Source organism: Periplaneta americana, chromosome 17 (assembly GCF_040183065.1).
Source record: "Periplaneta americana isolate PAMFEO1 chromosome 17, P.americana_PAMFEO1_priV1, whole genome shotgun sequence".
NCBI classification, from domain to species: Eukaryota; Metazoa; Arthropoda; class Insecta; order Blattodea; family Blattidae; genus Periplaneta; species Periplaneta americana.
Window position 1 is genome coordinate 48,440,574 of NC_091133.1, and position 14,279 is coordinate 48,454,852.

Consider the following 14,279-nt stretch of genomic DNA (forward strand, 5'->3'; position numbering starts at 1 on the left):
TGAACCCAGAAGACTAGCAGTTGCAAGCTTTCGTCTTAACAGTGAACATGACATCCTGGGTAAACACTTCAATCGTCTTGGCATCCTTCCATCAGCATCCTGCATTTTGTGCCATCAACAGGAAGACATGGATAGACAACATCTTGCAAAGTGACCTGCTCTGAAATCCTCCAAGGAAGTCGACCGCTACTGGGAAGCCAGAGCCCGAATGTTTTTAATTACTTAATCCGTAGTTTTGTTCACCACTTTCTTGTTTTTTCGTTCAGTCAATGATAGTAAATATCATGTACTAGCTATTAGACAAATAAATTTTGATTCAGACTTTACCAATGAAACGTGAACACCTGCAACACTGCTCAGTTTAATTTTTCTGCGTGGTGATAATTCGAATGAAAGTGAACATCTCCAACATTGCTTCGTTTACTCTTCCCACTTAGTAATAGACAGTGTTTAAAATCGTCAGAACATATTGGTCGGTTCAGTATATACGTGTGAGCGGGTGATAGTGCGATTGTTTTATCAAAATTGCTTTATTTAGAGTTTTATGGACAAATTTTTAATTAAAAAAACTGAATCTGAATTAAGTTCTGGGTTAGATGACAGCAGTGCTAATTCAAATAATGTAAGCGAAAGTCCCCTTCAGGGTTCGCAAAAAACGTACTGCGTTTCGTAAATATTATAGTGACTATTACACTACGTCACACTACTTTCGACCAATAAAACGGTACGAAAGGACGTCTTTCAACCAATCATGGCTGCTTATCGCACAATTTTATCGCGTCCCTAGCATTTGTTTAATTTTATCGCGTCCCTAGCATTTGTTTATTTTTATCACTACCCTAGCATTTGTTTCTTTGTTTGCCAACATTTCAAACTGCACTGGTCTGGACGTAAAAAAAAAAAAAAAAAAAAAAACAGAAAATTACAAACCATTCCAGTCGATGCACAGCACTTTCAAATATGACTCGCATTGGCATTCAAGAACAAGAATTAATAAAGATCACTGGTCATATATGAAGAGCACCATTTGGAAATCCTGAATAAGTTGAGGGATACACCATGTACATCAACGAGTTCACTTCTTTTACGCACACGTCCAATATAACATCAACTGAACCACCTACCACTAAAACATTCAAATTTGAAAATTGTACTTTCAATAATTGTTTCTTTTAAAATTATTCATGTTTATTTTTTATTTCATCATTGTTAATTAAAACGTTTGTTTATTTCATCATCCCTAATTAAAACTTTTCTAACACTTGTTTCTATTATTTAGGTTATGTTCGTTATAGCTTCTGCTATATGATATTATGGATAGTCACGTATCAGGAATTGTTTAATTCTAAGATTTATTGAAAATCATCTGTCAAATGACGTTAATTAGTGGGATCCAGGTGATTGAAGTGAAATGCAAATGTTTTAATAAAAATGAAACTGAATCAAGAAAGCCTTCTTGACTAGTAACAGCCCACAGAGTTCAATGATGATTCCATAGTTGGAACAACTGATACCGGTAACAAGAAAACATAATCATAAAACACTACTGTCATCTAGCGGAATGTTGAGATGGTACAATAATACATTTGAAGACAGTTGTATTTTCGTAACCCAATTAATATTTTATTGTATTGGAGTACTTTGATACTTCTAATCTTTATATTCTTTCTTCTAATCATGTAATAGTCAATTAAACCCCACTCGAGTTTTGATTTTCTCTAGATAAATCAAAACCTCTAGTGAGATTACTGTTGATAAATACTTGTAATATGATTTTACGTGGCGTGGAGATGAATATAAACAAAATCTCGAGTGTCTTAATATTGAAATGTTTTGTCAAATCAGTCGATGCTGCCGAATAAACTAAGAAGACATTTAGAACTGTCGTTTTCAACGTCATACTTATGTCAATCAGCATTTTCTACCATGAAAATAGTGAACTCTAAACAAAGTAACAGACTACTGCATCTTGAAGATGACTTACGTGTTGGCCTGTCAATCATAAGGCCACGTATAGAGAAATTTTATGCAACCCACCAAACGTAGACTTCACATTAATTTAAATAGGTGAGTTTCCAAAAACGATAATAAAAATATTTTATCGGATATTCAGAATAGACAGGTTGAGATTTTTGATACCATACCTTTGTTTTTTTTTTTTCTAATGCGACTCAAGTTGCTGCTTTTTTTTTATTGCGTGTCAACATCGACCTATTTACAACACTGGATGTTCGACACTACGTAGAAGTTGATATTAGTGCTCTTTTCTGACGGAACGATACTCTGGCACCTTTTTGTTACTTTTTCATCATGGAACCGAAATATGTATGAATAATTATGTTTTTAATATTAGCTATTTTTCATTGAATTCCGCTTAGACCGACAAAACTCTTAGTTGGACGAAAAGGAGGTTAAAAACGACAAAAATTCCCGTGCAGTGAACAGTAATCATCTCCCCGTCCGCTATGAAATATTCTACACAAAGTTCCACCACCTTTTTCTCCAGAAGAAAAGCACTGGTTGTTATTAGCCTATTGCACTATTGTATTTAATAAAAATAAATGTGCCGCGATATCGTGGGCGTTCAGTAAAGTGTCGTCAGTCAAAAAATGTTGGGAACCACTGCTTTAACTGTGACTTTGTTGTGATAATTTTCTAAACCGCACATTGCGCGCTCTGCACATTTTTTGTGATTCTCACAATGTGAAATTAGAGACACGTAAAATAGCTTCTTATTCGCATGATCAGTGTGCGGTTCCGTCCATCTCGCCCGCCTTCTCATTATAACCACATATATGAAGCGGAATGGATAAATTAAATGCTGGCGGAACTGCAGCATAACCTTTAACGAATTACGTTTCAATGTCAGTCTGCAAAGTTGCCGAACTCGATTACCCCAAGGTCTAGTCTCGCTGAGGGAACGCCTAAAACTTTTAAGAAAAAACGAGGTAGGGATTTGCTTTCTTGCTAATGGAGATGTTTATCCTGAAGGTGCCAGTCAAAGATACATATTTTTATCTCGAGTGAGTGCCGAGCAGTGTTGCCAACTCAGAATTCCATTTACCGCTGCACAAGCTTAAAAAACCGCTAAACTGTAGTTGAAAACTCCAGATTTTTCTTAACTCATCACTTCCAAATTTGAAATGCAAACTATACAGTTTAGGAACTGCAGAATTTTATAAAAATGTAGACTAAATTATGGAAAGTCTGTATCACTTCGTAGGCTGTATGTTGTATGCAAAATCGTATGGACAATTAAAACTGAATATTTTGCATTCAATATCACCTTACACCATTTACATCGAGCTTTCCAACTATCACCGGCAACTTCTTCCACCCAATCTTTCAACACAGTATTTTTTTTCACACAACTATAAACTTTTATAAGTATGGAGTTTTACGCGGCATATTTCTTCAAAATTGAATGAAATTGATCAAGGTAATATACTGGACAGGAAACAATCATATTCACAATCACATCAGTCGGTTCGAAATCTGATTTCACACTGAGCTGGAGACGTCCCTGCGAATAATGAGTCTGGTTTTAAGTTTTAAGTATGTCTGTGAAGGCAGAAAGTAGGAAAGCTGGAGAATGCTGGGTTTGTAGTGAAAGATCTGCCCATGGGCAGAACACTATGAATAAATGAATGAATCATAATATAAGTTATCATAAATGAAATAGTACATTATGCAACGAGCCTATAATGAAGGTAATTAAGAAGTGAGTATGTATATTTATGAAACGAGCGCAAGGGTGTTTCATAACTTTCATACGAGCTTCTTAATTACCATTATAGGCGAGTTTCATACGACTTTTTATGCTCGACCATATTTATAACTTGATATTATTAATTTTAATTCTATCTGACCTTCAGCAATGTTCCTTATGTTGTGAGATGTGCGCAGACGCGAAAGTATTGATTTTTTCCGAGGAACAGATGTTCACATTGACCTTGCTAGGCCATAAGAACCTACAGAGATAACATTGAAATTAAATTAGACATTGAAAAACGAGATGACAAATTGAATTTATTTGAATATTATTTACAATTAACGCTAATTATTATAGTAACAGAACATAACCTTCTGCGACAGTATTGGATTTCCAGCCTCCGTGACTTTTCGCTAATTCTCTTTCGATTGCATATCCGAGAATAATCGATACTTGCGGTTTTATAACGGTAGAAAGCTGACCTGTCATTGGCTGAACAGTTGTAACCTGAGTCGTCATTGGCTGAAAGACCTGACCTTTAATGAGTAGGTGTACTTTAATGACATGCATTAAAGGTCTGCTACCAGGTGTATAATTACTACGTTTCGGCATGGTCGAGCATAAATAATAATTCAGTTCATTATCTACTATTTATGATTAAACATATCAATTCATTTACAAAAACAATGCATACATGATTACACGAGAGTTTACGAATGTGGCATACCTTATTTGTACAACAATGGATGAGGCAGGAAATGGACATGGTTGTACCAAATCGAGTATATAACATAAAACATTGATATTTTGTACTCGCGCAATGAAAAATTGTGATAATACCATATTAATCTCTGGTTTATGATTAACTAATATTGTTGTCCGTAAGTACATATAAAAACAATAATTATAACATCTTTACAGAAAAAAAAACTTTAAAATATCGTCTTCCTCTGCCGGAATCTTCAAAAAACGCCAAATAAATAGCTAGCCGCTGACGGTAAAATTCTGTAGCTGACCATAGTCCTGAAAACACCAGATTTAGCTAGAAAACCGCTGACTTGGCAACACTGGTGCCGAGTTACCCTCTGACTTGTTCTGACATATGAACAAAAATAGCTTTCAAGACTTGTGCATCACATACCATTCTTGCATAGACGAAGTGTTACAAATATGGAATACAACTTTTTTTCGTTTTGGAACCTAGATATTTTGAAAACTGAACATAATGTAAGAGTATCGTCCTGTTTATTGCTGAATGTCCCTGTGAATGTTACACCGAATTTATAAGTTCGAAAGATGTTATCAAATTTTGGAAAAAATAATTCCGTCAAAATCTAACATATTATCTTAATAAAATTAGGGGTAAAAATATGGAATACTACAGTATTAAGAAGTTATTAGATTAAAAAATTTCGAAGTCAAAATGGCCTCTACTAACAAAATCACAAAACACGCATTCAGCATCTTCATTAGAATGTGTTTTCCCAACCGTAATACTGAATCTAGATGAGTCGTATGTCACGTCTTTTCCCGTAATTGTTTTATGGTTTCTTGCATTGCCTTTTCATTTCATTATTTTCAAAGTTTATTGGAAGGTGAGGTTTTCCCTTCTCCTGTAGGTACCAACACTAATAACGAAACAGAAAATCAGGGTATCAAAATGGAATACCAATAATGCTAGTATTTCATATTTGCAACACACTGATGTTCTAAGTCAAAACTTCAAAATATATCATAATTTAAGAACGAAATCAATCAAAACATACATTCTTGTAAACGTATATTATTTATCTTTAAGAATATTTATCATCAATGTTTCTAACATTGACTGATAACAATGTTGTGGAGTAACGGTCAGCACGTCTGGCCGCGAAACCAGGTGGCCCGGGTTCGATTCCCGGTCGGGACAAGTTACCTGGTTGAGGTTTTTTCCAGGATTTTCCCTCAACCCAATATGAGCAAATGCTGGGTAACTTTCGGTGTTGGACCCCGGACTCATTTCACCGGCATTATCACCTTCATCTCATTCAGACGCTAAATAACCTCAGATGTTGATAAAGCGTCGTAAAATAACCTACTGAAAAAAAAAGATAACAATGTTTATTCAAGAAAAGAACTTACCGCCAAAATTTTCACTTTCGTCGAAAGCGCAATAATAAACGTTTCAACTGTTAAGCTTCTAATTGCAAACTAACACATTCCCGCGAAAGAGAGTATCAGTGCGTTGCAGTGCTGCCAACCGTATGATTTGGATCGTAAATGTGCGATAATTTGGTATCATGTACGATCGTACGATCCAACCCACGGGTAGTACACAAAATGTACGATCCTGTCGGGAAAGGGGGAATAACATTTCAAAAGGCGGGATATTATAATTTACGGTATTTTTAAATTTGGTGAATCTTTCTGATGTCCCAGGCACTAATAAATAAATAAAAAATTCCTTGAAAATGCGTTGGATTTAAAGTATTGAGTAGTAGATAATAATTGATGTGATCACTGGAAGAGCTGTAAGCCCACCCAACCCGCCCTAAATATGTACCTTACTTATATACGAAAATCGTCGTGCGTGAACGAAGAATACCGCCATATTTCTTTAATGTAACAGTGGGTTTCAGTGTTGTCAACGTAGTAATAATATACACACCTAATCAAATCTTACCTAACCTATCTCATAATACTACACACCTGTAGTAACATTCCTCACATTTAGTATCATTTCGTTTTCATGTATTGCCGGCATTGCCAATCGTATCGGTTTCCATCTAGTGGAAGTGGATCGTACTAATACTACTAATTTGAAGAAGAAACAATGGCGACTTTCATAATAATTACATTTTACATGTTTCGTGATATACTAAATGTGTTAATGTAGTAGAAATTCTTTTTATATATGGTACAATACGATTTTAAAAGTGTTGTGGTTGTGATAAAAGTATTGAAAATTGGCTTATAGCGCCGCATTGGCAGTGACAAAAGTGTGTAATATTCGTTCAGTGGCTGGTGGATGCTCTAGACCTATGGTGGGCATTCCTGCGGCATTGCCGTAGTGACGTCAGACCTCAGCGAAGCATCAAACTTATTCCCTACCTTCCCCTTCCCCCATTCCATGAAAATACTGCGCGTGTACGTGGCGGATTATACTGGACTGCTGTACTTCTGAGCTTCATTAGTGATATATTGTCTTTCTCAGAATCATATAAATCGAGAGGATATCACACTTACAAGAAAGGCGGTTCTTTCATTTCTCACGTTTAGGATTAGTTACAAATATTCAGAACGAGAACATAAATTTGTACGTTCTTAAAATAGATCACCTGTTATACGAGTTCAAAGAACACAGATTCAGTGATTTTCAAAGGATGGAGAAAGATTTCAATATTTTTGCCTCTTCTTTTCATGTTTAAATTGAAAAAGTTATCCCAGAATTGCAGTTAGAGATACTGGATTTGCAGTATGATGGCTTCTTGAAAGCAGAATGTGAAGGTCTACTGGTGGCTGAAATTTTTTTAAACGTGTCCAGTACTACATATCCACTGCTTAGACAGTTTGCTTCAAAAATAATGAGTACCGTCATTTCCCATAAATATGGTCCTGGAACATAACTATTGTCCACGATACAACTATTCAAATTTTGTACTCCATAACGTAGTACCTCGTTTATCTATATTCTTGCTGTATTGTAGTTTGAATTCAAGTCACTGCAGCTATCTACGAACGGTCTATGTTACTTCTACAATGATCTTTGAATGGTTGTATCGTGGACCATAGTTGTGTTCCAGGACCCTAGTTATGGGAAATGACGGTATGTATTCATCAACCTACCAATGCGAACAACTGTTTTCTAAAATGAAATTTATAAAGTCCAGCCACAGTTCCCGCTGAAGCGATGCTCATCTCCTTGCGCAACTGAAAATAGCATGCACAGATATAAATCCCAATTTCTAAGAAATTGCTTTGAAAAATGATTAATTAAATACCACGTGAATGGACTATTCTAATTACATATGGTAGGTAGGAGTGTAGTGGCGCAACTGTCTGTAAATCCGTCACTGAACTGTAAAGTGCAACCTCTCTCACAGTATGTAGTTGCCATTTAAATCCTGTCTTTTGGGTTGCGTTCATTTTTCCTACCACTGCTCTAGACTGATTTTAAATTTTATATACAGGCCTACATTTCTGCAGTATTATATCGCACTTGTGCATTTAAAGTAGGTTCTGCATGTATCACATCTGCGTTACAAGTGCTATACAGTCGATTGTCACAACACAATAAACAATGCTCTTCCATGTCTCCAGGTCCAGGCGACAACTTGATTTTCGTAGATTAAACATTATTATAGCGACGCATCAAGAAATCCATTACTTGTGGCTACTCATAAATGATGTAAACGAAGATTCCTTCGTTTATTTCAAAACATATCAAAGAAATGATCTCTCCATTCCTCTAAATACTATTATTGTTGTCACGTAAGCATGTAATAAGTTGGTTACGATGTATTGGGAACAACTGAACACAGAACATATTCGGTATAGTCTAGATCAGAGGTCTCCAAAAAGCGTATCGTCATTCGTGCTCTCGATGCTGCCCGCCAAACACAGTGTGCTGTAAGGCTAGAGCAGGGGAAGGGACTCATACCTCAACAGATGGGAGCGATCAGTGGGGGATCGCGGCAACGGTCTGCTTATGTTTACAAATAACATCAAAAGAATAAAACGTATCATACGTTTGTATATTATTTTGACATACTATAAAGCTGGAGCCCCGTCTGTTGCTTTTGACACAAGAGATTGCAAATTCAACCTCTTCTGTTCTATGGTGCCTTTCAGTGCCTGGAAAAGTTCTTCTCCAGTTGTATTTTGTTATTACATCTTGAACACATTCAGACCCAGTAAAATCTTCATTTACTCCTCGGATGAAAATGGCTAGGTGAGCTTAGTCATTTCTATCTGTCCTTTCGTCCAATGCACGTGAGTAAGCTACAAACTGGTTAATTTGTGGTTTCGACTTCAGATTCAATTACATTTGCAATCTTGAAATTCCTTCTCTGAACTGTAATTGGAAACAATTTAATTTTCTTAAACTTTGACTTCGTTCTGGACACAGTATTTTAGTAACGTCCTGTACGCACGATTTTACAAATGATGCTTCTGTAAAAGGCTTCATTGATTTTCCAATATCCCAGGCTAGAACATAGCTAGCAAGAAGCTTTTTTTCTTTAATACTGAGGACACGTGTGTGATTTTTGTTTGTATTTTCTTGTTTTTTATTTATCAAAATATTTGTAGGCCTACGCATTTCACCTAAAATTAAATGAAAAACTATATGTTTGTCATGCGGAACTGAGTGTAAACGTATTGTAATATACTGATTATTATGTATAACCAACAGTTATAGAGATAGCCCCAAAATAAATTATTTTCACATGTCCAACATGCCTGTAATTGTATGATATCCTTTGTGAAGAATCGAGTATTGTCGTCGCATGTTGAATTTTAACGCACCCTTAAGAAGTTTCGAACAAATTAAGCATTTCACATTCTCCCCACCAACACAAAAAGTTTCTCTTCCTATTCATCCTTGAATGTACTATGTCCATGATTAGAAGACATTGTAAAACGGTGGAACACTCCGACCAACACAATGATAATGGCAGTCCGCCACTGCTCTTCGTTTGCGCATAAACATTGAGTACAGTACAGGTGGGATGGGTGAGGCGGACCGCGCTCATTACGTACTGGCTTCGGTCCCGTTCAGGGGCTTACTCGCGAGTACGCTTTTGGAGACATCTGGTCTAGATCATGGATGGGCATCGTGCCTCACTTGAGACATAATGACTCACTGACCTTCACAGAGCTTATCGCTCTGAGTGACATCATCTTCACAGTCCCCGTTCCTCCCTCACGTAGCTCCTAGGCGTGGGCAGGTTCTATATCAGTTTCATAAGCAATATCAGTGGTGGTATAAAGGCATTATCAAAGCAGTGTGTACGCGTTAGAAAACGATTATTTCATGAACAATGGGAGGAAGGTTTTTTTTTCTTTTGCTGTTTAGAAGGGGAGAACATACGATGTATGTTATGCTCGAAAATCCTATTAGGCATTAATAAATTTAATATACAACGACATTACTCCTTATGTCATAAAGAACATGCTGAATTAGAAGGTAAGACAAATTAAATGTTATTTTTCGTACTTTTCCGAAGAAAATTTATGATCTTAACATTTGCATAGTATACTAAATACGACATTATACCTTAAACACGCTGCATTAAAATGTACGAGGAATGAAATGTTGTTTGTACGTATTATTTCCAAAAGAAATTTATAAAAAAAAATATCAAATGTGCGTAGAAAACGAAATATGATTTTCTGAAATTATTTTACGTCGAGAACGTGCAAATCTATTAAGTAATCTTGATAAACGCCAGAATATTCAAGAAAATATACGTAGACAACGTGATGGAATATTATTGGCTAGTTACGCAATTTCTCGCCTGTGATTTAAATCAATTCAATGATAGAGAAATAGTAAAGAGGTTTATGATTAAAGCTGCCAAATTAATTTGTCAAATTGAATAAAAGTTTTCGAGTCTCTCACGTTAACCAAGCGCTTTCCTAATAATTCGCCACTGACCGCCTTAGCGATTACGATAAGGTGACGCAGGTCACAGTAGTTTATATTTCCCATCCTACTCTGCAGTCTCCTCTCCTAGTAAACAAATTATTTCAAATGGAGTGCCTCACGTAACCGAAAATTGTGCCCATGTATGGTCTAGATACAAAAAAAGCTGGATTCAACGATCTTGACCCTGTCCTTGCTTGTGTGGCTAGTGAGCGAGCTGTGTGATGCGTCATAAGAAAGAAATTTTATCACAAACGTGCATAAGAGGGGAAGAGGGAAGAGAAAGAATAAAAACAATATTTATGCTTGTAGCTGAGAAACACTCCGTGTCAATAAAATATAAATTATCATGACATTGTTTAGTCAACAGACGTAGTGGTTAGTAAAGGGACATGTGGAAGAATATTGTGTTTTTAAGATGAAGTGTACCACGACATGATAAGAAGAAAATGTTGTGTGTTTTGAGTAGATTATTTTACGACGCTTCATCAACATCTTAGGTTATTTAGCGTCTGAATGCATTGACGGTGATAATGCCGGTGAAATGAGTCCGTGGTCCAACACCGAAAGTTACCCAGCATTTGCTCATATTGGGTTGAGGGAAAACCCCGGAAAAATCTCAACCTGGTAATTTGCCCCGACCGGGAATCGAACCCGGGCCACCTGTTTTCGCGGCCAGACGCGCTAACCGTTATTCTATAGGTGTGGACTGTTATGTGTTATGACTGTGCGGCCTGACTTGTGCGACCCAGCACGCCAGTAGTGATGACTAATTCTCCCTTTGTCGATCTACTTACTTTTGCAATGGCCAAAATTCTGAATCAAGCTTGTACAAAGCAACACGGAAGTCTATATTCTACTATAGTACTTCCTCGTGCAACTAGTGTTCGGTGCCAGTGCCAGGACAGTAACAATTTGTCATTAAGTTCTGACGTGATATGGTGGCAATGGAATCAGAAGTTAGCAATGATGTTCTTACTAGGTCCTGCCTTTAACAAACTACATCGTGTGGAATTAAATATAAAAAACGAAAAGAATAAATACAGAAAATTATGGTGAACTATTACTAAATTTAAAGCTTTTTTGTGCACTCATGAAATAAACTGTATGTATATAAGGGCTACATGTAACAGCCGTTTCTTCTGTTCCAGCTGTTGCTGATCCTTCTGAAGAGAAACATGATGATGCTTTCCATTTTTAAGCCTTCTTCCAAGGTAAGCAGACAACAAAATGTTTAAAAATCATTTTATGTGTCTATATTACATTTTTAACAAGAATTGAAAAAAAATCCTTTAAATAAAACACTGTGGGGGAGATTTAGGTAAAATAGTAAAAACTGGGCCAATATTTCGTTCTGGGCACTATAAAGACACAATTTCTCCTGCAGCTATTTTTTCACATGCGCAGTCATCTTGTATTGAATGAAGATTAATCATTGAAGATATTTGTGAAAATAAGTACAGTACATGGTACGTTTGTGTTAGACACCACGAATCCTTTCGGACCAATTCCAGTATGTCGCTGTAGCTGTGTTCAGGCGGATTTTTTAAATCGCTTGCCCAACGTTTCTGTAGTCATCTACGAGGTTGTGTAGTCTCAGTAGAATTGGTGATATCGAAAGAATATTTAGCGCCTTGAGTTGACTGTGAGGATTTGACATGAGATTAAATGACATTCGCTTTATATGACCTCGAGAAAAATTCTGAGCTGTTGCAGGTAGGGCCCTAGACCACAAAAAAATGATCTAATATTTTACAAGTGTTTTGATCTGTAACTAATAGTTATTAGTAGAATTGCGCTCTACAAATTTTCTTGTGCATTTGTATTTTATTACTTCATACTTACAACAGTACAACTGATTTTTCGTTGTTCTGTTCTACATATTAGCATTAGTCTTTTGGAATGAGTATGTAATTCTCTACAACTGAAGGAATGCTGTAACTTCAATTATCAGCGATATTTTTGTGTAATTCAAGGAAATTATTGACTGAAATATGTGGACCAGTAATAGTGTAAGTGACGATAATAATTATGAAAATACAGTGTAAACAAAGAAAGAATGCATTTCTCATTTTAACTTAATATTGGAGTATAATGAACGTTTTAGTATAGTTAAAGTCAAAGGGCTTTTGGGTGGCATTGGACATTGGACATACATTGGAACATCCAACAAATCTAAGTAGATTTTTATTTTATTTTATTGGGTTATTTTACGACGCTTTATCAACAGCTTAGGTTATTTAGCGTCTGAATGAGATGAAGGTGATAATGGCGGTGAAATGAGTCCGGGGTCCAACACCGAAAGTTACCCAGCATTTGCTCATATTGGGTTGAAGGAAAACCCCGGAAAAAACCTCAACCAGGTAACTTGCCCCAACCGGGAATCGAACCCGGGCCACCTAGTTTCGCGGCCAGACGCGCTAACCGTTACTCCACAGGTGTGGACTCTAAGTAGATCATTATCTGCTAAACACCAGTTATTAACTATACTTCATTGGTTGTGTAATGGTAGTCAATATCATGGCATAGCAGATATGCATGGAATATCAAAGTCTTCATTGTGCAGATCGATTCACTCTGTGATAGCAGCTAGAATTCCTCAGGTTTTTGACTGTATGTATGGCATTCTAGTTTCTTCGGGACACGAATTTGAAATCCAATTGGCTAGAAGCTTTAAAGAACAAGGTGAGTAGTTTAGGTCTAAGATGGTTTTGGGAGGAAATTGGAGTAATGAATTTAAATGTAATTTGTAAAATCGTAAAAGAGAGGTGTAATGAAACTACAAGACAGGAATTACATCAAAATCTCAACGAATTAAGAACATTAAGCAACTATAAGGACATTAAAACGTCATGGGAACAAGAAGAATATGTCAGAATAAATAATGGGAAAGTGAAGATGGGCTTGGCTTGGTGGAGACTAGGAATATGGAAATTGAAAAACAGGAGCGGTACCGTAGAGAAGGATATCCGCCCCCTTTGCGGCATGGGAGAAGACGCTTTCCATATATTATTGGAATGACAAGAAACAGACAACACAAGGAAAGAGTGGATAAATAATAAATTTTAGATTATGAATAGATATGTAGCATGTAAACAAATATGAAATATATCTAATATAAGAGAGTTAAATAAATTGGGCAAATTTTTAATGATAGTGAAGATGAAATGTGAAGAGAAAGTTAAAAGTAATAATGTTTTAAATTGATCTTGTAGTGTGTATGTGTGTGTGTTTCTGTTTTGCTTTTGTTCATTTTTTTTTCTTAGTTGTGAGACTTGGCATAATGATTAAAATTGTAAAGTAAGGCAGATCTGGGGTAATATAAAATTGTAACAGGACTTTCTTACAGATATATGATTGATGAATAAATATATCATATCGAATCATATGACATTCTAATAAATAAAGATGCAACTATACTTCGTTCAATAATGTCTGACAGGCTACATAAATATTGTCGGCAGAAAGAGGAAAAAGGATAATTGCTATTCAAGCAGTGCTAGAGGCCTCATTCCAGCCTTTTTAAATTGGGCGGTGTGAAGTGTTCTACCTCCTTCCAACTTCAAGAAAAACGAGGAATGAGATCACTGCCATTGGTTGAATAGCAATTATTCTTTTTCCTTTCTCTGCCAGCAATATCCCCTTTCAGACATTATGGAACAAAGTATAGTGTTCATGAAGAACAATGCATAGATCGTCACGGAAAGCATTCAGTAAATTGCAGATCTAAAATTGTATTGTGCTAGTGCAAACTGGCCAGGCGGTATTCATGACGCTCGTGTCAATAGAAACAGTGCCTCTTTCGAAGAATGGAACAAGTTTCGAGACTCCTTCCCAGTCAGTACTGCTCGGTGACTCTGCATACCCCTTGAAGGACAGGCTTATTACTTCGGAGCTGATTGTTTAAGGCGAACTTAGAGTCCAGAGATTGTGATCAGTAAT